General features: G+C 44.2%; 1 protein-coding gene across 8 annotated transcripts in view; it reads right to left on the minus strand.

Moving 5' to 3' along the window:
• Positions 1-23,045, minus strand: part of CREBBP (CREB binding protein) — a 676,455-nt gene that overhangs the window by 627,447 nt on the left and 25,963 nt on the right. The gene's annotated exons all lie outside the window — the stretch shown is intronic.

Genomic DNA, 23,045 nt, shown 5'->3' on the forward strand with positions numbered 1-23,045 from the left:
GCTCCACTGCACAATGGAGATTTTGGACTCTGTCCTTTAAAGCCATAAAGCGAACAAAGATAATTTGTGAGCTAAACTCATGTGTTTCCTGCAAGTACAGAAGTAGGGCTCTGTGAACATCAAGTTCTATCTGTCCCCTCCTTAAGGCCATGAAAGAAGGAAAAAGTAAATTTTTATCTGATAATTTTAATTCCTTTAGTCACAGCTGATGAATCCAGAGATGAGTGGATTAAGTCCACCCACCAGCAGGCGGAGATAGTAAACAGAAAGCTGAGCTCTGTCATATATACAATGGTCTGCTCACTGATACTTCAGAATTTCTCTTAACAAAGCAGCTTGATAAACAGAACAGGCCAAAGACCACAGAACTCCCTTCTCACTGTGGAATTCCACCGATGTCACCCACAGGGGCCATACCTAGGGAATACAGTGGGACACAGGTGGCCCTCTAGAGCTGCAGATTTGTAATAGGAGGCTGTGTCCACCCAGAAGTAAAATAATGATGCCAGATGTCGAGTGCACCTTTGTGGCTCTCCAAAGCTACAGATTTTCCCTAGGAGGCTGTGTCCAAACCAGAAGCAAAGGAATGATGCCAGATGTCGAGTGCACCTTTGTGGCTCTCCAAAACTACAGATTTTCCCTAGGAGGCTGTGTCCAAACCAGAAGCAAAGGAATGATGCCAGATGTCGAGTGCGTCTTTGTGGCTCTCCAAAGCTACAGATTTTCCCTAAGGAGGCTGTGTCCGACCAGAAGCAAAGGAATGATGCCAGAACAGACACCCAGGACAACTGGGAGATCCAGAGGAGAAGGAAGTCAGTGGAATCAGAAATGGCATTTCGCGTTCTCTCCCAAAGTGGAGGTATGCTGTGCAGCCCAAGATGGCACATCACTCCAGCACCAGAAATGGAGCTGACGTATCACTCTAAACAAAGAGCGAGATTGGAAACCAGGGAGGGAGCCTGCTCTGAAACTAGAAGCAGTCGTTTCAAACTACTTTGAATAGAAATGAAACACTGAAGCCAAAGCTGCCCCACTCCTTACAACCAGAGCAGGGTCTGGGCTGTGGCGCCTTCTCTACAGACAGAGACTGACCTGGATTTACACTACAGGAAAATAGGCATTGACAACTGCCATTAACAGATCCAAGTCTGATGGAGCAAACTTCAATGCTCAATGAGCACACCACGAAACCAGGAGGCCCCAGAGTGTCTCTCAGCCATGAAGCATAGATGACAAAAAAAAAACTTGAGGGCCCAAGATCCCAGACCAGCAGAGGACAGAAGAGGAGGAAGACTGCAAAGGCAGAGCACAAACCTGAGAAACGGAGCAGAGGTCCTCTCTAATATCTGGAGACAGCATACCCACATTTGAAGCTGGCACAGAACTACCAGAGAACAAACTTAATCTGCAAGGAGCCACACTGAAGAATTAAATGTAGATGAGACTTGAGGCTATCTCTAGGACTAGGAACTGCAACCCCCAACCAAAGATGAAGACTTCCTGAAGTTGTGTGCGCTTTCCTACAGAGAGGATAAACAAAAATTGTCCCATTGGACATTAGTGCCCCAGCAGTCAAGCACCTCGAAAGACAACTCCCTCTCCCCAGTCCAGAGACGGCCAGGAATTCACTAGCCATGGAACCCTGTTCACCAGGGAACCATCACTCAGCTGCCTTCCGAGCAAAAAAGCCAATAGCACAAATCCCTAATAAGGGGCCATGTCGCTGGAGAGATCTAGTCCTCCAAAGAAGTCAACATCCCCACCAGAAGTAACAAGAGTAAAGGCCATACTGAGACCAATCCCCGTAGCCTTCCCCAGATGTGCCAAAATATGGTGGGAAGGACGTGACTGGACCAATAAGGCCACTAACCTAACTGAAAGCCTCTCCAGATGAAGACTGAAAGGGAACTTCGATCCTGAGCCAAGAGCTTCCTGCGACGGAGGCTGAGAACACCAAGACCAAAGACCACAGTGTGTTCACCTCAGAGGAAGATGCAATGCCAACGTCTGACTCCCAACTGAACCATCACACAAAGGATCCCACCACGAACAGGCACATTAAGGCCTTCTCTCTCGCCAGCACTGCCAAGTCACCGAACTCACCAAGCACCAGGAAGGGTGAATTTGGATGGCTTCCCATCAAAACTTGCACAACTGCTTGAACTCCAGCAGCAGCTGCGTGACACACCATGAGGGAGGGGGCCACTATTTCCTCTGCAAGAACCAAACTCCTGAATTAATCTTCTGAAAACACCCAGGAAAAAACAGCACTCAGGCAACCGAGGAAACAACCGCAGTATACTCACTTTTAGGTTGATCGCTGACACCCTTTTCTTCTTAAAATGCCCCCTTATCCCAGCAATCCCTCTGGGTTTAACCAGAGCTTTTTTTTTTTTTTTTTTTTTCAATGCGAGGAAGGAGATAGAAGTACAGGATTAATCTATATGGGGCTCCAAGGGATGGGCAAGGAACTGGCATCACCAGCTATGACCCTGAATAAGCACCCAGGCAGTATTCCCCATTCAACCGAGACAGCAAAGACGCAAGAGGAGCCAAGTGAGTCTGGACCGAGCAACTGCTTCCAATCCAGCCAAGCAAGAGGAAAAGCCAAGAGAAGGAGAGGTCATCCCTCTGCCTGCGAAGAAAGAGAATACTGAAGTACCAGTGAGCAGACCATCATATATATGACAAAGCTCATCTTTGTGCTCTCTATCTCCGCCTACTGGTAGGTAGACACAACCCACTTGTCTGGATCTACCTGCAGCTAATGACAAGGAACATTTCCTTTTGGGATGGCTGATCGGGGTTAGGGAGGATCAACATGTACTTCGGGGAAGAGGTGGGAGAAGAGGGCAGGGTATTAGAGGGAGAGAGGGAAAGTGCAAGGTCCTGTACAAGGCAGGGATGGGAATGTTTTGACTAGAGAATGACACAGGGACAAATTTTTCCCCGCCCCACGGGAACTCATTCTCTTGTCCCCACAAGTTCTTTTCCTGCCCCTGCCTCATTCCTGCAAGCATTGTCCTCATCTGCACAAGCCTCAAACACTTCATAAGTGTTTGAGGCTTGTGCAGTTAAAGCAGAGCTTACAGGAATGGGGCAGAGGCAGGGACAGCGACAAAAATCATGGGGACAGGAAAATTGAGTTCCTGTGGGGTCAGGGACAAATATTTCCCCTTGTCATTCTCTAGTTTTGACTTGTGGCTTCTGGAATGTGAATGGCCTCAATAATCCAGTTAAAAGGAGTTTTGTACTAAAAGAAATATCCAGGCTCCGTTGGTATATATGATTATTACAGAAAATTTATTTGAGGGTGAGAGATTTGCACTATTTAAAAAACTAATTATTTTGATTAGGTATGGGTACTTCATGAAGGGGGGAATTGAAAAGTGGGAGGAGTAGCTATTCTAATTTAAAAAAGGAGGGGTATGGTTGTTAATTAAACAAACCAAGACAGAGCAGGCAAATGTCTAGTCATCAGGACAAAGAGTTTACTATTATAAATATGTATGCCTCAAACTCTGGACAAGCAGTCTTTTATTCCATCTTATGCAGGGAATTGATTAAATTTTCAGCGAGGGTATTGGTATGTCTAGGGTGAAATTTTAATGTTATTCCCAATGGCGAGTTGGATCATTCTAAAGGTAGGGGTGGGTATGCTAAACGGTACCAGAAAGTTTTGCTGAATCTTATGAAAAACTTGGAGTTAGTCGACTACTGGAGGATAATGCATGGAATTCAGAAAAACTATACATACTTCTCTCACGCTAGTGAGACTTCTACAAGGATCGATGGGGTCTGGGTCCACTGTAATATGGAGGGAGCATATGGAAGGGCAAATAGAGCATATTCAGATTTCAGACCAGGTTAAGATTAATTAGATCACTGTCCGCGCTTCTCGATATATCATCACTAAATATCTTAATACATTCCCTAGTCATTTCTAAAATTGACAATTGCAACGCCCTATACAAAGGGACTACCTTAAAAGAAATACGTAGACTACAAATTCTCCAAAACACCGCAATAAAAATTATCATGAAAAGAAAAAAAATTGATCATGTAACCCCACTGTTAAAAGAAAATCATTGGTTACTGGTAAACCAAAGAATTACTTACAAAATAGCCTTACTCACATATAAAATATTAGTAAATAAAGCCCCAGCATTTTAAGAAAGATTTCTAATTCCATACACCCCTGTAAAATCTCTAAGATCAGAAGAAAAATCTGTTAGTAATTCCCTCATTAAAAATCATCTATTCAAGGAGGGATATGATCTTTTCTGTGTTCTGCCAGTAACTGAAGCCACTACTAGTGAGCAAAATCCTTGCTAACGCTCCCAGTTTTCAGTCCTCCTTGCTCTCTTCCCCTCCCCCAACTTGGGCAAATGAGATCCCACAGTGAATTTCTGAACATGGCCTTCAATCAGCTACTGCTGCCTCCCTCCCCTCCAAAAAATTGCCTCATATAAACCAACAGGAAGGCGTTGACCCAAGAATACTTTGAGGACATTCTGTGAAACTGCCACTAATTTGCTCTACCCTCCTCCCTTGTAGAGATACATAGGAGGAAGAGTAAAGCAAATTGATGCACATTGGGTCACTTCCTTCTTCTCTCACATGATCTTTGAGGGGGTGAGCAAGGTGTGTGCCATGAGGAGGGGCAGTTGAGTGTGCCAGTGGGAGGGTGAGCGTGTGAAGATAGCAGCAGAAAGCTTTATACACAATGGTGTTGGGAGAAGCAGCAAAGATCTGAGTCACTGTGGGATGAAAGGATCAAATTTTGAGGGTGTGCCATGAGGGAGGACAGACCCAGTGATAAGTGGGGAGAGAATGAGAGGCGAGTATGCTGGTAGGGAGGAAAATTAAAAGTAACACTGTTGATTGTGTCGGAGGAGAGGAGGCACGAAAGATAAAGAGGTTAGAATGGGGTGGGGGGAGAGAACTGCAGTTGGAGTGGGACAGAACTGGGGAAGCTGGAAAGGGTATGAGGGAATTTCAAGACTTCGGATGGGGAAATTGTGTGCAGTAAGACTGCACTATCGGAATTTAAAAATTGTGTAGAATTCTCCCAGGAGTAACCAGGAAGCAAACTCTGGTCCCTTATGGCTAATGAGCTGTTGGGTTGCCTTTAGTCTCTCCTACACGAGCATGTTTGTTTCTTCTTTATCGGGTTATCTTGCTGAGCTGAGTGGTAGAATAAGCAATATTGGTGTGAAAAGTAGACCTGATCTAGGGCCGGTGCCTCTTTACCAAGTTTGCTGTTCTCTGAAGTGTTGCAAGTCATTGGATATTCAGGATGGAACACAGAATTTGGATAAGTTATTTTGCATTGGATTCATTTTGTGTATATCTAACAAAAACTGGTTAGGCAAATCTGATCATTGACTTTCAACTTGCTAAGATTGGTGTTAAGAATGCTAGGAATAATCAAGAAGGGTATTACAAGCAGAACGAAAGAAGTTATCCTGCCGTTGTATCGGGCGATGGTGTGCCCGCATATGGAGTACTGTGTCCAGTATTGGTTGCCATACCTAAAGAAGGATATGGCGATACTCGAGAGGGTTCAGAAGAGAGCAACGTGTTTAATAAAAGGTATGGAAAACCTTTCATACGCTGAAAGATTAGAAAGACTGGGGCTTTTTTCGCTGGAGAAACGGAGACTTAGAGGGTGGTGGACACCTGGAATGCGCTTCCAGGTGAGGTGATAGGACAAAGTACAATAATGGGTTTCAAAAAGGGCTTGGATGACTTCTTGAAGGAGAAAGGGATGACAGAGTATAGATAGAGGGGTACTTTACATGGTACTTCAGGATTAGAGCATAAACAATTCAGGTGGAGGGAACTTACAGGTCAAGGACCTGGAGGGCCGCCGCGGGAGCGGACTGCTGGGCGCGATGGACCCCTGGTCTGACCCGGCAGAGGCAATTCTTATGTTCTTAGCTCCTCAAATTTGGAACTTGCTTCCTTTCAACATAAGAGAAGAAAAATTACTTAACAAGTTCAAAGGCCTACTAAAAAGTTGGCTGTTTAAAGACGCCTTTAACTGACCCAATTAAAATCACATGACCTCACTCTGGAATATATCTGGACAAGGAACACTGTTAAGTAGAAATTAAGTGGGTAACGTTCCCTAACCTTTTGTCTCTTTACTTATCCGTTTTCATTTATTTTGGAATTGTATTTACTCCAATTTCCTCCCCCCCCTTAACTGCATCATTATGTTATAATTGTTTTTAGTGTCCCGTTTGTTGGAGTTTTTATTTTTTAATCTTTGTAAATTGCATTGGATTTGGATATTGCGATCATATCAAATATTTTAAATAAACTTGAAACTTAAAACTTGAAATTTGATTAGTGCTACCCGATTCGCCAATTCAAATTGATTCATTTTCTTTAAAAAAAAAAAAAAAAAAAAAATCGGGCTCGCAAATTCAGTGACCAAACCTCCTCCCTTGATACCTCTAGGTCTCCTAAAGCAGGAGTGGCAGTGCTCTGGCAGTGAAAAGCCTATCCTAAGTGCTGCCTGTTGCTGGCTGTCCATTGTCGCTGCTGCTCCTGCTTTAAGAGGCCCGATGTCAGAGCTCACGGGGGGGGGGGGGGGGGGGAAGAAAAAAAAATAATATTAATAAGTCGAGAAGTACTGCATAGGGGTATAGGCGCCAGAACTCTGGGTGTCCAAGCACCCAAAATATTTTGGGGACCTCACGTGACCCGTTACTCTCAGCCCCGTGGCTTTAGGGGGTTCCCCGAAGGCCAGCATGTTTTCCCCTTCTCTCCACCATCATCCAGCTTCCCCCTGTCCATGTTTGCTATACTATTATATATGATGCCTATTTGTTTGTACTGTGCACCTTAGGGGTGCCTTGGCATTGTTTTTGTTGTAGTTTGCATCAATAAAAATTGTTTGAATCAAAAAAAATTATTCTATCTACAATGTGTCAGATTTGAAATGTGTATCCTACCAGAGGTGGTGTTAGATCTCGAACTTGAGCTAGGATTTAACAGAGAGAGGAAAAGTCTTTTTTGTTTGTTTTATTTACACCACAGCGTCGGTGTGTGTAGGAGAGGGCAAAGGGGGTGAAGAGGCTATAAAATAAACCCCTCATACTGGACAATACATATCAGTATTGGAAGCCCAACAGACTTGAAGGGCTCTGGCCTCAGGAGCCTATGCATAGCAGTGAAATCACAAACTGAGATGATCCGCGTAGTTATACAGCTCCTGCTCCAATCATTGGCCAGTAATCAAATTTTTTGAAAATTTTTTTAAAGCAATTTAATAAAGCTTAAAACCCTTCCAACTTTAAAGGGATACTATACATATGTAGTAGCCAGGATTTGAAAAAATGTGAGACCAAAAGGACTTATCTCAAAACTTGACTTGTCTTTATAACATGTTCAGTCACCAGTGTCTATTTGCCGACGCGGCCACGTTTCGCGGGAATTTTTAACATCCGCTGCGTCAGGGCCACCAGGACATTCAAAATCACAGGCTCACTAGAAATCAAAAATAGAGTTAGAACATTCACACTTCCAAAACCCACAAAAACAAATAACAATAAACCAACACTCACATCAATTCACTCGGTCACAGATTTTCAAACCGTGTCAAGATGGCAGCAACAACAGTTTTATAGCGTACTCGTGATGTCATAACGTAACGCCACGCACCCACATCACAGTTCATTCAACAAAATATAATCTAATAAAAATGTTGCCATTCAAACGATCTATTAAGGCCCATTGGCCACAATGTACCCAGCCTATTAATCCAACGCTGTTCTCTTTGAGCAAGATATCTCCTAAAGTCCCCCCCCTCTCCTACCCGGAACAACCATCTCCAAAATTAAAGCCCATAAAGACCCAAAATCATGGTCTTTTTCAATGCAGTGTCTAGCTAGTGGAGCCCCAACTACCTTATTCTTGATGTTACTTTTGTGCTCTGTAAGTCGTGTGGTAAATTTTCTGGATGTCTGCCCCACATAGATTAGATCACATGGGCATTTTATAATATATACAACACCACAAGATTTGCAGTCAGACGTATGTTTTAGGATGTACTCTTTCTTATCTTTAGGATTACAAAACTTATTGGTACACATCTAGAGAAAAGATTGGATCTTACAGTTCCAACTAAGTTTATTTGTTCTCTAGCTAATATAGTGCTATGTGAGAGCTTTTTCATGTTTGAGGGTCATCTTTTTCATCAGAAATCTGGTATCGCTATGGGGATCACTATGGCCCCCGCTGTTGCGAACCTGTTTATGGATAGGTTTGAGTGTGACTGGGTGTATGACTGTGAACTTTTTAAATATGTGGCTTTTTGGACCAGATACATTGATGACATCTTTTTAATCTGAAATGGGAGTCAGGTTGATTTGGAACAATTTTTTATCTATCTGGATACTTGTCACCCTAACGTACGCTTTACCCATGCTTACAGTACGAACCAGGTTTCTTTTCTTGATGTGTCTGTTGAGATTAGGGATGGTGATTTTTACACAACAGTATTTACTAAACCTACTGACTGTAACTCAACCCTCCACTATTCCAGTGCCCATTCTAGTTCACTGAAAAAGAGTCTACCTTACTCCCAGTTTCTACGAATTCGTAGGATTTGTTCCTCGAAAATAGATTTCAAACGTCAGGCTGATGTCCTTAAACAGAGATTTTTGGCTCGGGGCTACCCCTTTAAAGTTGTTTCTTCAGCTTATAAAAGAGCATTGTATTGTGATAGGGAGATGCTGTTTGCTCCGAAGGGTTCGAATATTCAGAAATCAGGAGAGCAGGTCATGACTTGTGTTGTGACTTATTCGAGCCAGTGTCACCGTATGGTGCGCTCGTTAAAGAGACACTGGGCGATTCTGCAAACCTCTGGCATTTTTAAAGCTTACGATTTGAGGATAGCTTTTCGGAGAACTAGAAATTTGAAAGAAATTTTATGCCCCTCTATGCTTCCCAGTGCTAAATCTAGGTGTGATACAGTATGGATGGGTCACAGAGCTTGTGGGACATGTCAGATGTGTGGGACTTATGATGTGTACCAATAAGTTTTGTAATCCTAAAGATAAGAAAGAGTACATCCTAAAACATACGTCTGACTGCAAATCTTGTGGTGTTGTATATATTATAAAATGCCCATGTGATCTAATCTATGTGGGGCAGACATCCAGAAAATTTACCACACGACTTACAGAGCACAAAAGTAACATCAAGAATAAGGTAGTTGGGGCTCCACTAGCTAGACACTGCATTGAAAAAGACCATGATTTTGGGTCTTTACGGGCTTTAATTTTGGAGATGGTTGTTCCGGGTAGGAGAGGGGGGGACTTTAGGAGATATCTTGCTCAAAGAGAACAGCGTTGGATTAATAGGCTGGGTACATTGTGGCCAATGGGCCTTAATAGATCGTTTGAATGGCAACATTTTTATTAGATTATATTTTGTTGAATGAACTGTGATGTGGGTGCGTGGCGTTACGTTATGACGTCACGAGTACGCTATAAAACTGTTGTTGCTGCCATCTTGACACGGTTTGAAAATCTGTGACCGAGTGAATTGATGTGAGTGTTGGTTTATTGTTATTTGTTTTTGTGGGTTTTGGAAGTGTGAATGTTCTAACTCTATTTTTGATTTCTAGTGAGCCTGTGATTTTGAATGTCCTGGTGGCCCTGACACAGCGGATGTTAAAAATTCCCGCGAAATGTGGCCGCGTCGGCAAATAGACACTGGTGACTGAACATGTTATAAAGACAAGTCAAGTTTTGAGATAAGTCCTTTTGGTCTCACATTTTTTCAAATCCTGGCTACTACATATGTATAGTATCCCTTTAAAGTTGGAAGGGTTTTAAGCTTTATTAAATTGCTTTAAAAAAGTTTTCAAAAAATTTGATTACTGGCCAATGATTGGAGCAGGAGCTGTATAACTACACGGATCATCTCAGTTTGTGATTTCACTGCTATGCGTAGGCTCCGATTCTGAGGCTAGAGCCCTTCAAGTCTGTTGGGCTTCCAATACTGATATGTATTGTCCAGTATGAGCAGTATTCTATACAATTTTTCTGATTACGTTATATGCTGCTGGGGTAACTAGTTTTAGGTTATAAAATAAACCCACCAGATGTTTGAAAAAGAACACCCAATTGGGCAGGAAAATCAAATCGAAAAATCGATTCCATAGGCTGAATTGAAATTTTTTTCCCCTGAATCTGGCAGCACTAGTGTATACTACACAGACAGGGATATACAAAAGACTTTTGTGCATTATTATGAGCAGATTTATCAAAAGGGTACAGAGGGCTCCAGAGTAGCTATTAAGAATTTTTTGCACACACTGCAACTTCTTAGATTGGCGCATGAAGATCATGATAAATTAAATGAGACAGTGATAAAGCAAACCAATCACACAAAAAACAACCTACAATGCACATAAATACATCGACCCCACCATATTCTACACTAAAACAGATGCCATAATCCAAGACTATAACTCCAAAAGACTTCATCTCACAATGGAGCCATCCAAGTACAACAACCCTAGATGAGCTAGCCCCAGAACAAATAAAACCCAGAATCTATAGACAATCAGACAAATGGTTTGACAACAAACTACTCCTACTCAAAAGACAATGCAGACAACTAGAAAGAAAATGGAGAAAAAGCAGTCAAGATTCCACAAAGACAGCATGGAGAAAGCTGAACCAAAAATACAAACAAAAACTGAAAGAAAAAAGAAAAAGGCATACTATACAAAGCAAATAGGAAAAGAATCCCAAGACACAAAAAAGCTATTCCAACTACTAAAAGAATTCTCAGACACCAAACCCTACCTGACCCATAATGATACCTCCCCCCTCTGCCCTAAGCCACCCTCTTAGCGGCATTCTTCAAAAAACAAAATTGCAACTATCAGGTATACCTCCAATGGAACACTTATGCACCTAGAAGAGATCACTACACCCCCCACATAGAAAGAATCAGTTGCAGCAGACAGAACCTGGTCCCACTTCTCACCTATACAATAGTCGGACCTAAACAAATTCTATAATAAATACAGCCATGCAGCCTGTGACCTCATCCACTGCCCCCCATACCTAATGAAAACCTTCAGTACTCTATTTCGCACCCTCCTTCTGCAATGGTCAAACTACTCACAGACCGCCTTTTCTCACAAGACTTCAGCAAAATCGTCATCACTCCGATCCTAAAAGACCCCAAAGGGCCAACAGATCAACTCACCAACTACAGACCCATAGCCTCAATACCACTTTATGTCAAGCTAATGGAAGGCCTCGTAGCTGAAGTCCTAACCTTATACCTAGAAAACCATAACATATTTCACCCCACACAATCTGGCTTCAGAACCAATTACAGCACTGAAACCCTACTAGGATCACTCATGGACACCACTAGACAACACCTCAGCACAAGCAAAAAAATGCTTTTTATTCAACTAGATCTCTCTGCAGCTTTTGACCTGGTAGACCATGACATTCTTCTACAAATACTAGACTCAATAGGAATCACTGGCAAGGTACTTTCATGGTTTAAGGCACAGGTGTCAGAGTCAGTCTTCGAGGGCCACAATCCAGTCAGATTTTCAGGATTTTCCCAATGAATATGCATGAAATCTACTAGCATACAATGAAAGCAGCGCATGCGAATAGATCTCATTCATATTCATTGGGGAAATCCTGAAAACCCAACTGGATTGCGGCCCTCGAGGAGGGACTTTGACACCCCTGGTTTAAGGGATTTCTACAATCCAGAACATACAGAGAAAAATCAGAACTATGGTCCAATCCCTGCGGCGTACCCCAAGGATCACCATTATCTCCCACATTCTTCAGCCTATACATTGCTTCCCTCAAGTCCTGCCTAGATAAACTAGGCCTAACCTCCTACAGCTTTCTTTCGACCAACCAGCGCCCTCCATGGCAGACACAATACACAAAACACTTGAAACAGTAGCAACATGGATGAAAGAACACAAACTAAAACCTGACAAAACAAACTTCATCCGCCCCGAAAATAGCAAAACCCCAACCATATCAAACCTAATAATAAACTCAAATCTCATACCCCATTCAACCCACTTTAAAACTCCTGAGTGCTGATAGACAGAGGATGTACCATGTAGCCACAAATCAACAAACAATAAAAAAAAAATAATTCACAGTCATGAGAAACCTAAGGCAAGTTTGAAAATTCTTTGACAGAAAACAGTTTCAACTCGTGGTACAATCCCTAGTCATAGGTCTAATAGACTACTGCAACATACTATATCTCCCTTGCCGAGCAACCATGATAAAACAACCCTAAGACTTATCTACTCGCTGAAGAAATATGATCACATCACAGAGGCATATCACGACTCACACTGACTCCCAATACTAGCGAGAGTACTCTTCAAATTCTACTGCCTACTATTTAAAGCCATTAAATGGAGACAGCCCAGCCTACTGGAACAACCGACTAATTCAATCCACCTCAACTGGACATAGGAGAACCCACACACCATTCACGCACTCTCCAACCAAAAACATCAAACGAAAAACACTGTATGACAACCTCCTAGCCACTCGAGCAGCAAAACTGGACCACCAACTCTCCAACTTACTGATCTCAACCACAGACTACAAAACCTTCAAAAAAGAAACAAAAACCCTACTATTCAAAAAAATACATAAAACCAAACACAGCTAGATCTATCTCAAGCATCACCTGCAATACGCTCCAATCCTTAGCAACTTAGAAAATGTCCAGACTACTGCTTATATACATCTAGATGTCCTGACAATTCATATGTAATCCACCTTGAACCGCAAGGTAATGGCGGAAAAGAAATCACTAATGTAATATAATGTAAAAATGGGGGAGGTCAAAGGTGTTATTAAAATACTGAAAAAGGGAAAGTTCCTGGGATTAGATGGGTACACAGGGAAATTTTACAAACAGTATGAGGTTGAGCTGGACCCACTATTGGTAAGAGTGGTGAACGGGGTGAGGGATGGAAGATCTTTTCCGGCATCCTTAAGGGAAGTAGGGATTAAGTACTGTTGAAGCCAGGGAAGAATTCATTAGGATGTGGAACCTATAGGCCTTTCTCACTTCTAAATGTCAATGCCAAGATTATATCCAAAGTTTTGGCATTGCGGTTAGGGAAGGTGTTGCCGGGATTTATCCATGTTGATCAATTTAGATTCATACAAAGAAAACAAGTGGGGGTCGATTTCCGTAGGATATTGTATTTCTTTGGGGCTCCCAGCAGGCTCAAGATAAGACTGCACTGTTGGCCACTGATGCAGAAAGGCATTTGACAGGGTGAGCTGGGATGTTGCTTTTTGTTTTTACAAGATGGCATCCTGTTAAGACGTGGGCTGCAGTGACTCCATTTATATATTTTTTTATTATTATTTTGTTCTTCCTTTTATTTTTGTTCATTTGTACTCCTGAGTTAATTTTGTTCATTTTAAACTCTGATCAGACTGAGATTTCAATCTTATTAACACCTCCACATCTCCTAACCTGACTGTTATAGAATTCTAAATAACGATTCACAGGCCCCACCTGGGACCCATCAAGAAATTGTAGCTCTCCTCTTTGGAGGCTGGCGATCTTCTCTGCTCTCGACGGAGGAGTGAACCTGGTGTGATGGGGAGGTAATGACAGCGGGAGATTGATGTTTTTATCTGGCACCACGGACATGAGATTCGCCACTCCTCCCCTGTTACTGATCATGGCATCAGGCCCAGCTCTGCATATCTGGATGGGCAGGCAGATGGCTGTGGAGCCTTGCCGCTTTTCTTTCTTCGGCTGCAACAGGACTCCGATGTCGCCTTGACTCCTGGTGAGATTGTGATGCGCCTGGTGGATACACCTACGGTAGAGTGACCAGAAATGCTGTGCGCCACTCTCTTGCTGTCGTGGACATTGAGAGATCTTTACGGCCTGCCTTCTCCCTTCAGCATGCGGTCTCTGACCGTTGTTAGACTTCACTCTGGTTTCTAACCGCTTCTGTGAATCGGCAGCCTCTTGCAAAACTAGGATTGCTTGGACTGATGGGATGATCTTTAATTTTAATTTTATTTTACTTTACTTATTCATTTAAATTCCTATATTTGTTTTCTTTCCATTTTTACTTATCTTATCCTTTCCTTTTATTATGCTTAAATAAATATACAGTATCATACCCTTTCTCTCTTAGGCATCTTATTCCTCTGCCTTTGTGCTTCGAGATGATTTTCTTCCTGGGTTTCTGTTTTTGGTTAGTTTTTTTTAATTCATCTTACTTCTTACCTATAGTTCATACCAATACTTTTCAGACACTTTAGCTTAAATTGCAATCCTAATCTGGGACAGATGGAAAAATTATGTACTTACCTGTTAATTTTCTTTCCCTTAGCAGATGAATCCAGAGACCAATGAGATAGCTCACATCTACCAGCAGGCGGAGATAGAGAAACTGATTAACAGGTGGTCCTATTGGCTGGCACTCCTCCTGTCTCATCAGTATAGCTCCTTGCCCAAGCACACATAACCAGCAATAGGCATAGCATGTAAAAAACTTCTTTCCCATAACAAATCTTAAAATGCAATAATACAGAAAACAACCTGCCATAATAACAAACTGCGAAAGTTGCAAAAGAAAAAACCGAGAGACAATATTCAGAAAGGGTGGGGCTCTGGATTCATCTGCTGCGTATAAGGGAAAGAAAATTAACAGGTAAGAACATAATTTTTCCTTCCCTAGCAACAGCAGCAGATGAATCCAGAGACCAATGGGATGTAGCAAAGCAATCCACAATCTGGGTAGGAAGCAAACGCCGTCTCCGCAACAACCGAAGCACAAAACGCCCCTACTGCATGCGCCCCCACATCCAAGCAGAAATGGGGAGAGAAAGCACGCTCGGAAGACCAATTAGCCGCGAGACAAATCTCCTCCAAGGAAAAAAACCTCTGGGCCGAGCCCAAGAAGTAGCCATCGCTCCAGCGGAATGGTCATGAAGTTCTTTCGCCAACCGCTTCCCTGCCAGCAAGCAAGCATAAAGAATGTCCTCCTGGACCCATTGAGCGATGGAGGCTTCGGACGCCACCAAACGTTTGAGGCGTCCCTTGAAGAATGCAAAAAGGAGATATAAACAACTAAAAGTCGTAAGAAACCGAGCTCACAGAGAACGCTACGTACATATCAAAAAATGCAGTGAATAAAAGCACTGCTCCCAATTTCCCCTCCCAGGAAGAAGGAAGGAAAAGCGAGCATGACATAAAAGAAAGGATGACACCCCCCTAGAAAGAAATAATGGTACCATCCGAACTGATACCCCATATTTCGGAAATCAGAAATAGGAATCCCCGTTGAACAAGGCCTGCAACATAGAAAACTGCAGAGCTGAAGCCATGGCCACAAGAAACCCCATGTTCAACGGCACAGCCCTTTAGAGTCCCAAAAGACAAGGATGAAATGAAGCCTTCGGTATACTGAGAAGAAGTACGTGAAGATTGTACTCCAAACCGGGCTTTCTAAGAGGCGCATGAATATACCGCACTCTGTTTAGGACCTGAACTACATGAAGCTGAGAAGTAAGCGAAGAGCAATATACCTAGCCCTTGTAACAAGCTAAGAATGGCACTAGAAGCTGAAGGGAATTGAACGCTAAGCCCTCGGCAATACACCTGTGCCAAAAAGGAACTCTGGAGTGGTTCAAACGTTAAGAAGCATCCAAGAAAGGAAAAACCTCCAAAAGGAAGCAGAAGCCACAGGAGAAGACGTCCGTAGCACCTGGATAAGAGAAGAAACAACCTGCTTCGCATAATCCTTACACGTCAGCCAAGATTTTTCAAAAATCTAGGTCGTAATACTAAAGTAGTACAAATATCCATGTTGAACGGACCCTAGGCAAGCAAAGCCGGAGATACCAGGAAACTTCTTAGTCCGGCTGTTGAAAGATTCATCAAATCCGCAAAGTAAGGATGGCGCCGCCAATCCAGAGATTCTACAAATACTGTGCCCGGAAAGCGAGCTCGAGGTGGCAAATCCAAGTCATCGGAAAACACTGAAAAAGAGAAGGCAGAAGCGAGAAAGGAGCCATGCAGCTACCCCCTCTAACTCCCACTCCCTGGGCCCGCCGAAGAAGCTAGGAAGCTTAGAATTGAGAGACGAGGCCAGGAGGTCTAGGTCAAGCAGATCTCACTTCCCTAAAAAGAGCTAGAACGCTTGAGCCACAAATCTCAATATCCAGGATGCAGAAGATTACACTATTACTAACATGCACACTTCCCAGAGCATACACAGCGCTGTACACTGTAACATACAAGAAATGGGCCATGCTCAGATTCCGCGGAGAGAAAGTCTATCCAAACTCTTATCCTGATCCATAAAAGGATCTGCCAACAGAAGACGAAGATGAGAGTCCACCCATTGAAGCAGAACAACTTCACCTGCCAATGAGTACAACACTTACTGCCCAAGCAGTAGAGAAATACCCCCCTCCTAATACTGACCAAAAGGACCCTCAGCGGCAATCCGGAAGAATGATCTGAAGCTCCAGAAAGGTAGCCTGACCCTGCTCAAGAGCAGAAGAATGAACAAGTACTGAGTCGCCTCTGAAGAAAAGACTCCAGGAGCTGAGGATGGAAGCCACGGAGCCCCCCAACCCGACAGCCCGGGATGGTCGGTGGTCATGAGATAGTCCAGCAAAGACCGAGGCAGGCCTTGAAAAGAGAAATCGCGCGGAGCCACCAAATCATACAGAGTGATGCAGGAGGAGCATACCAAATAATTGGTGCCCTGAGATACCGGGAACCACCGGAACAAAAGCGACTGCTGTAGCGTAAGAAGGGGAAAGCAAGCCGAAGTCCCCAGTGGAGTCAGCAATATGGATCCCAGAAACTGTACAGAATCCCATACTCTTGGTCATGGTAAGCGAAGAAGAATACCAATGTGAGACCGAGACCCCACGCCCAAGTCTCCGGAAAGAAACACATGTCTCTCCTATATGAATAAAAACATCACCCCGATATACCTATAAATAGTACAGGAGAAAAGAGCGCTGTGCAAATTTGAAGATGCACGTGTAAAGAACTGAGGAAAAGATACCACCCTTTTCGTGTCAGTCAAATGGCCCGACTGGAAGTCGTCTGAATCAAGCAGACAGTCAAGAAGAAATTAGATGAATCGCCTGGTAGCGCCAAAACGGTACCACTGCCCACATCACCTAAAATGTTCGTGAAGCCTTGGGTAGGCGAAATGGCATGTGCCAAAACCGAAAGCACTGCTCCAAGAGAGGCAGGCAAACCAAGTGCCGATTCGGAGTCCATAGAGAAAATGTAAATATACTCCCAGGTTGTCTGCAGAAATGTGTAACCCTGAGAAACTAATTCAGCAGAATGGGATCCAGCCTGCCCAATGCCCCCGTCTCAGGCACCATGCAGTAAGTGGAACAACGTCCCTTAGTTCCCGAAGAACTACAAGAACTGTCCTGAGGACCAGTAATACTGAAAAGGGAAACACAAAACATAGAGACTACAAGAACGAACTGGAAACCTGAGGAGGATGCAAAGATGTAAGCATCCTGAAAAATCTTCACAGCCCCCTGACCTGACATTATAGCGTCTTCTCCCTCATGAGAAAGCCTGAAGAGCCATTGGAAGAAGTCAAGATCCCCTCAGAATGAAGTGCAAAAGGTCAGGGAATGGCAGGATGAGACTATAGGATCTGTAAGAAGATTCTCCTAGGAAAAATCAAGTTTCACAATGTAAAGAGGAATATACTAGAACCATGAAAACAGTACTAACCCCATGCAACATGAGCGAAATACGTATGTCCTTAAAAGTGAATACGTACTAGACTCAATCAAGATGCTGCATCTACCGCCCCGTGGAAAACAACAGCATCCTTACAGGTATCAGACAAAGCTCACATCGCTAATGAGAGCTTCAGGGATGAGGCTAACAGCCACATAGCGTGTGATCCTCCGCGGGTTTGATAGAATAGGTAACTGGCTCCTGGTTAAAAGGAGCTGTACAGCCCTTCCTGTCTGATCGGGGGCCCATCTAGCATGTGCCATGAGAAAATGGCAACAGGAGAAACCAGCGTGATAAGCATGGAAATCTGAAGTACAGGCCCCCTCAGAAATAGAGAAAGAGTCCTGGCCGCAGAAAGATGCGCAGTGTCATTATGCCCATAGAGACAGCCTGAACTTAGAAACTGTTTGTACTACCTTTAGGCATATATATCCTGTGCCACTACTAGACACATGCAGCTCAGCAAAGAGGCCCAAATAAGGATAGCTACCAACAGACAAAGGCTCAATCTGCTGGGACCCCAAGAGAGACAATGAGATACCTGTGTGAAGTACAGGGCACTATCTTACTGCTGATCTCACCGTGCCGTGAGTTGCCGTATGTCGCCCTAGTCTGGAGACAAACCGAGACTGGGTGACCTAGCACAGGTCAGAGTCTCTCTGGTAAACCCCTTGAGTGCTAACCCCAGAGTCCGATTAAACAAGCAGCTTCCTTCAAGGGAGTACAGCAGGAACACAGACATAGACATATAAATATGCCCAAGCTTGTCCCAAAGCTGGTGAAACACATACAACTTGTCTGAACCGGAAAGGAGAGAAGCCCCGGCATACCCTGACCAAAGTCAGCTGGAAACAAACTACCGGAACGCTGCAGCTCTCCCGCCATTGCCGGAGACCCAAGCGCACGCCTGATTCTCGCTGACACGTGGCCGCTGCATCAACGCTCCTAGAAACATAGTCGGATTCAAGCCCCGCAAAATTTACCCTGCCGCAGCTTGCATAGAAAGAAAATCAGACTCAGGGAATAACCAGAAGAATGGCCCACAGCGCCGGAAAAAACATGTCCCATCTCATGCGCGCTGCTATAAACCGGCACCTGCACAATCAGCTGCACATGGCCGTGTCAAACACCGATGAAAGAGAGCCTCAGAATAAACAGGACTACTACTGCTACACTGAAACCCAACAATGAGAACAAATGCGAGCATTAAATCGCACTGCTACTGCCGCGCTGTAACCAACAAGGAAACCAAGCGCGTGCATGCAAAGGGCGGGAAGTCCCGGCTCCCTCTACGGATTTCTAGTCATAAAACTTAGCCTCAATAAAATATCTATTTTTTAAACATACGTTGACCGAACCCACATTACTAAGACTCCCAAACAGAACCTAAAGTTCAACCGACATTAAAAAACCAGACATACTCACAAGCTTGTTGTTAGGGCCAGTTGAAGCCAGTTAAAGCTGGTTAATCAGCAGTAATAGCAGAATGCAACTGTGGTCTTTTTTTTTTAAACAGAGAAGGGAAAGAAGAAAAAATTGAGTCCCAGTCAGACCCTCTAGCAATGGAAGGAGGGACCTGGGGGGGCCCAGGTGTAACCCCTAAAGCCGGCACCGTTCAGCCAGACACCCCTGTCTCACTGAAGAGAAAATCTCAACAGGAGAAATAGCATTGCCAGCTCCCTGAAGAGAAACCTCAACAGGAGAAACAGAATGGCAGTCTCACTGAAGAGAAATCTCAACAGGAGAAAATAAAGTTCCAGTCACAGCCAGAATTCAGGAGCTAGTTGAATAGCGACCTTTTCCTGCTGGGAGACAGAGAATGCTGGATAAACAGGAGGAGTGCTAGCCAATAGGACCACCTGTTAATCAGTTTCTCTATCTCCGCCTGCTGGTAGATGTGGGCTATCCCATTGGTCTCTGGATTCATCTGCTGCTGTTGCTAGGGAAATAAAATTACCACTGCACAGGACTCCAAAATGTCTCTAACACACACCCGCGACTGAATCCCCCTCAAACCAAAAGCTGCACACTCACAAACCATTGTCAGTGCTCGTAAGTGCAGGGAGATGCCGGTCCTATTTAATATTTACATCAATGACCTGGAAGAAGGAATATCCAGTGAGATCATTAAGTTTGCAGACGACACAAAGCTATGCCGGGCAATCAGATCGCAGGAGGATAACGAGGAACTCCAGAGAGACTTGTATCAGTTAGAGAAATGGGCAGAGCAATGGCAGATGAAGTTCAACGTGGAGAAATGCAAAGTAATGCATTTAGGTAGTAAGAATAAGGAACACGAGTATAGAATGTCAGGCGCAACTCTGGGTAAGAGCGAACAAGAAAAGGACCAGGGTGTACTGATAGATAGGACCCTGAAGCCGTTGGCACAATGCGCGGCAGCGGCAAAGAAAGCAAACAGAATGTTAGGCATGATAAAGAAAGGAATCACGAGTAGATCGGAGAAAGTCATAATGCCGCTTTATAGAGCAATGGTCAGACCACACTTGGAATACTGTGTCCAACATTGGTCTCCCAACCTAAAGAAGGATATAAAACTGCTGGAGAGGGTGCAAAGACGAGCAACGAAGCTAATAAGAGGTATGGAGAACTTGGAATATGAGGAACGACTCAAGAAACTGGGACTGTTCTCCCTTGAGAAGAGGAGGCTGCGAGGGGACATGATCGAGACGTTCAAAATGCTGAAAGGCATAGAGCAGGAAAATAAATTATTTACATTGTCCAACGCAACACGGACAAGAGGACATGGTTTGAAGCTAAGGGAGGACAAGTCCAGGACAAATGTCAGGAAGTTCTGCTTTACACAGCGAGTGGTAGATGCCTGGAATGTTCTCCCAGAGGAGGTTATTAAGGAATCCACTGTGCTAGGATTCAAAGGCAAATTAGATGCACATCTCCTTACGAGAGGCATAGAGGGATATGGGTGACTAAAACTACATCAGGTGTATACCTGACTGGGCCTCCGCGTGTGCGGATCGCCGGACTCGATGGACCATGGGTCTGATCCGGAGATGGCAGTTCTTATGTTATTATGTTCTTAAAAACCGGTCGCTCAGCACCAGGAGGGCAGAAATGCAATGTAGAAATCGTGTGGAGTCCCTTTTTTTTTTTTTTTTTAATTAAGGGAAAGAAGAAAAATAGGGACCAAGTCAGACCTTCTATCATAGGAGGGAGGGTGAGGCAGGGACCTGGAGGAGCCCAGGTGTAATCCCTAAAGCCGGCACTGTTCAGCCGGACACCCCTGTCTCACTGAAGAGAAAATCTCAACAGGAGAAAATAAGGTTCTAGTAACAGCCAGAATCCAGGAACTAGTCAAATAGCGACCCTAACCTGCTGGGAGAAAGAGCATACTGAGGATACAGGGGGCGTGCAAGGCAATAGGACCACCTGTTAATCAGTTTCTCTATCTCTACCTGCTGGTAGATGTGTGCTATCCCATTGGTCTCTGGCTTCATCTACTGCTGTTGCAAAGGAAATAAAATTACCAAAGGTAGGAAAATTATTTTAGTTTCAATTCAGTGAGTGAATTATGTTAGTTTTGAAAATTTACACCTGCTGTCTATATTTTGCACTGTTCAGGAAGAAATTCATTTGTTTCTATTTCTCTGATATTATACTGCATGCGCTATATGTGGTGTATTTAGATTTAGATTTTAACAAAGCTTTTCACAGTGTTCCACACAGATATAGAAACATGATGGCAGATAAAGGCCAAATGGCCCATCCAGTCTACCCATCCACGGCAACCACTATATCCTTCCTCTCTCCAAGAAATCCTACATGCCTAATCCATGCTTTCTTGAAATCAGACAGTCTCTGTCTTCACCACCTCAATCAGGAGACTGTTCCACAAATCTACTACACACATCTACCCCTTTCTGTAAAAGACGTCTAATAAATAAACTGAGTGCCCTCAGGATGGGCCCCAAAGTAACAGACTGAGTTAGGAACTGGTTGAGTGGAAGATGACAGAGGGTAGTGGTCAATGAAGATTGCTCTGCGGAGAAGAGCTATACTGGGTCAAACCAATGGGCCATCTAACCCAGAATCCATCTACTAAGACTAGGTATCTTAATAAAAAATTCAGCCCACAACTTAGCCTTAGATTTCGGCCCCTTATGTGATCGAGTTTGACACCCCTGACGTAGCGTATTAAATCTGGGATGTAACAGATAGAGAATGACACGGTGGCGGCTAGCCGCGTTTAGCCGCGGGTAACCCGACAAAACGGGGAATGAAAAATAACAGTCGCTGCGGGGACGGGGACAAGGCCATTCACCGCCCGTGGAGCGGTGAATGGTCTTGTCTCCGCAGTGAGGTATTAAGGATCGCGCGGTCCCCGCAGCCACCGCCCGCAGCGTTTAGCCAGCTCCCTCCCTCCACCTCACCTTAAATTCTGAGTTTGCCGGCTTCCTTTTTCCTGAGCCGCACACGTTCAAAAAGCCGTGCACGCTTGGCTGCGCGAGTCCATCAAGCTTCTCCTCTGACGCAACCGGAAACAGGAAATTGCAGGAGAGGAGAAGCTTGATGGACTCGCGCAGCCGCGCGTAAGCATCTTTTTAAACACGTGCGGCTCAGGGAAAAAGGAAGCCAGCAAACTCAGAATGTAAGGTGAGTTGGAGGGAGGGAGCTGGCTAAACGCTGCGATCGGGTAGGTGGGGGCTGCTAGACTCTGCGATCGCATTTGTTCCCGGCTCATACTAGGAATGAGGGAGTGAAAGGAAAAAAAATTCTGGGCCAAGGGGATGAAGAGGGAAAGAAAGAAACCCACAGCAGGAAAGAAAGGGGAAGACAGGCAGTTGAGCCAGATGCTGGAAGCAGGGGGGGGGGGAGAAAGAAGGAAAGAAGCTAGATGGGGTTGAAAAGAAGACACGCTGATATGGAAGAGGAAGATAGGGGAAATCTAGACAGAAGAAGGTAACAGAAAGAGGGGAAATTATGTGCATGGGGTATAGGGACAGAGACATAAAGGGGACATGCCATGGGGATGGTATATGGACACAGGGGGGGGGGGGGGCAATGGCAGATACATAGGATAGATATTAGAAATGGGGAAAATAGGAACACAGAAGCGAGATGGTTTGTGGGAATGGGACTGGGACAGAGCTCGCAGGCTCCAGCGGCTTGCACAAATTACATTGTAACATGCCACGAAAATAAGAGAGAGGGAGGTAGATAGATAGGCCACGTGAGAGGAGCTGAAGGGTGGTAGAAAGGAA

Source organism: Geotrypetes seraphini, chromosome 11 (assembly GCF_902459505.1).
Source record: "Geotrypetes seraphini chromosome 11, aGeoSer1.1, whole genome shotgun sequence".
Classification (NCBI taxonomy): domain Eukaryota; kingdom Metazoa; phylum Chordata; class Amphibia; order Gymnophiona; family Dermophiidae; genus Geotrypetes; species Geotrypetes seraphini.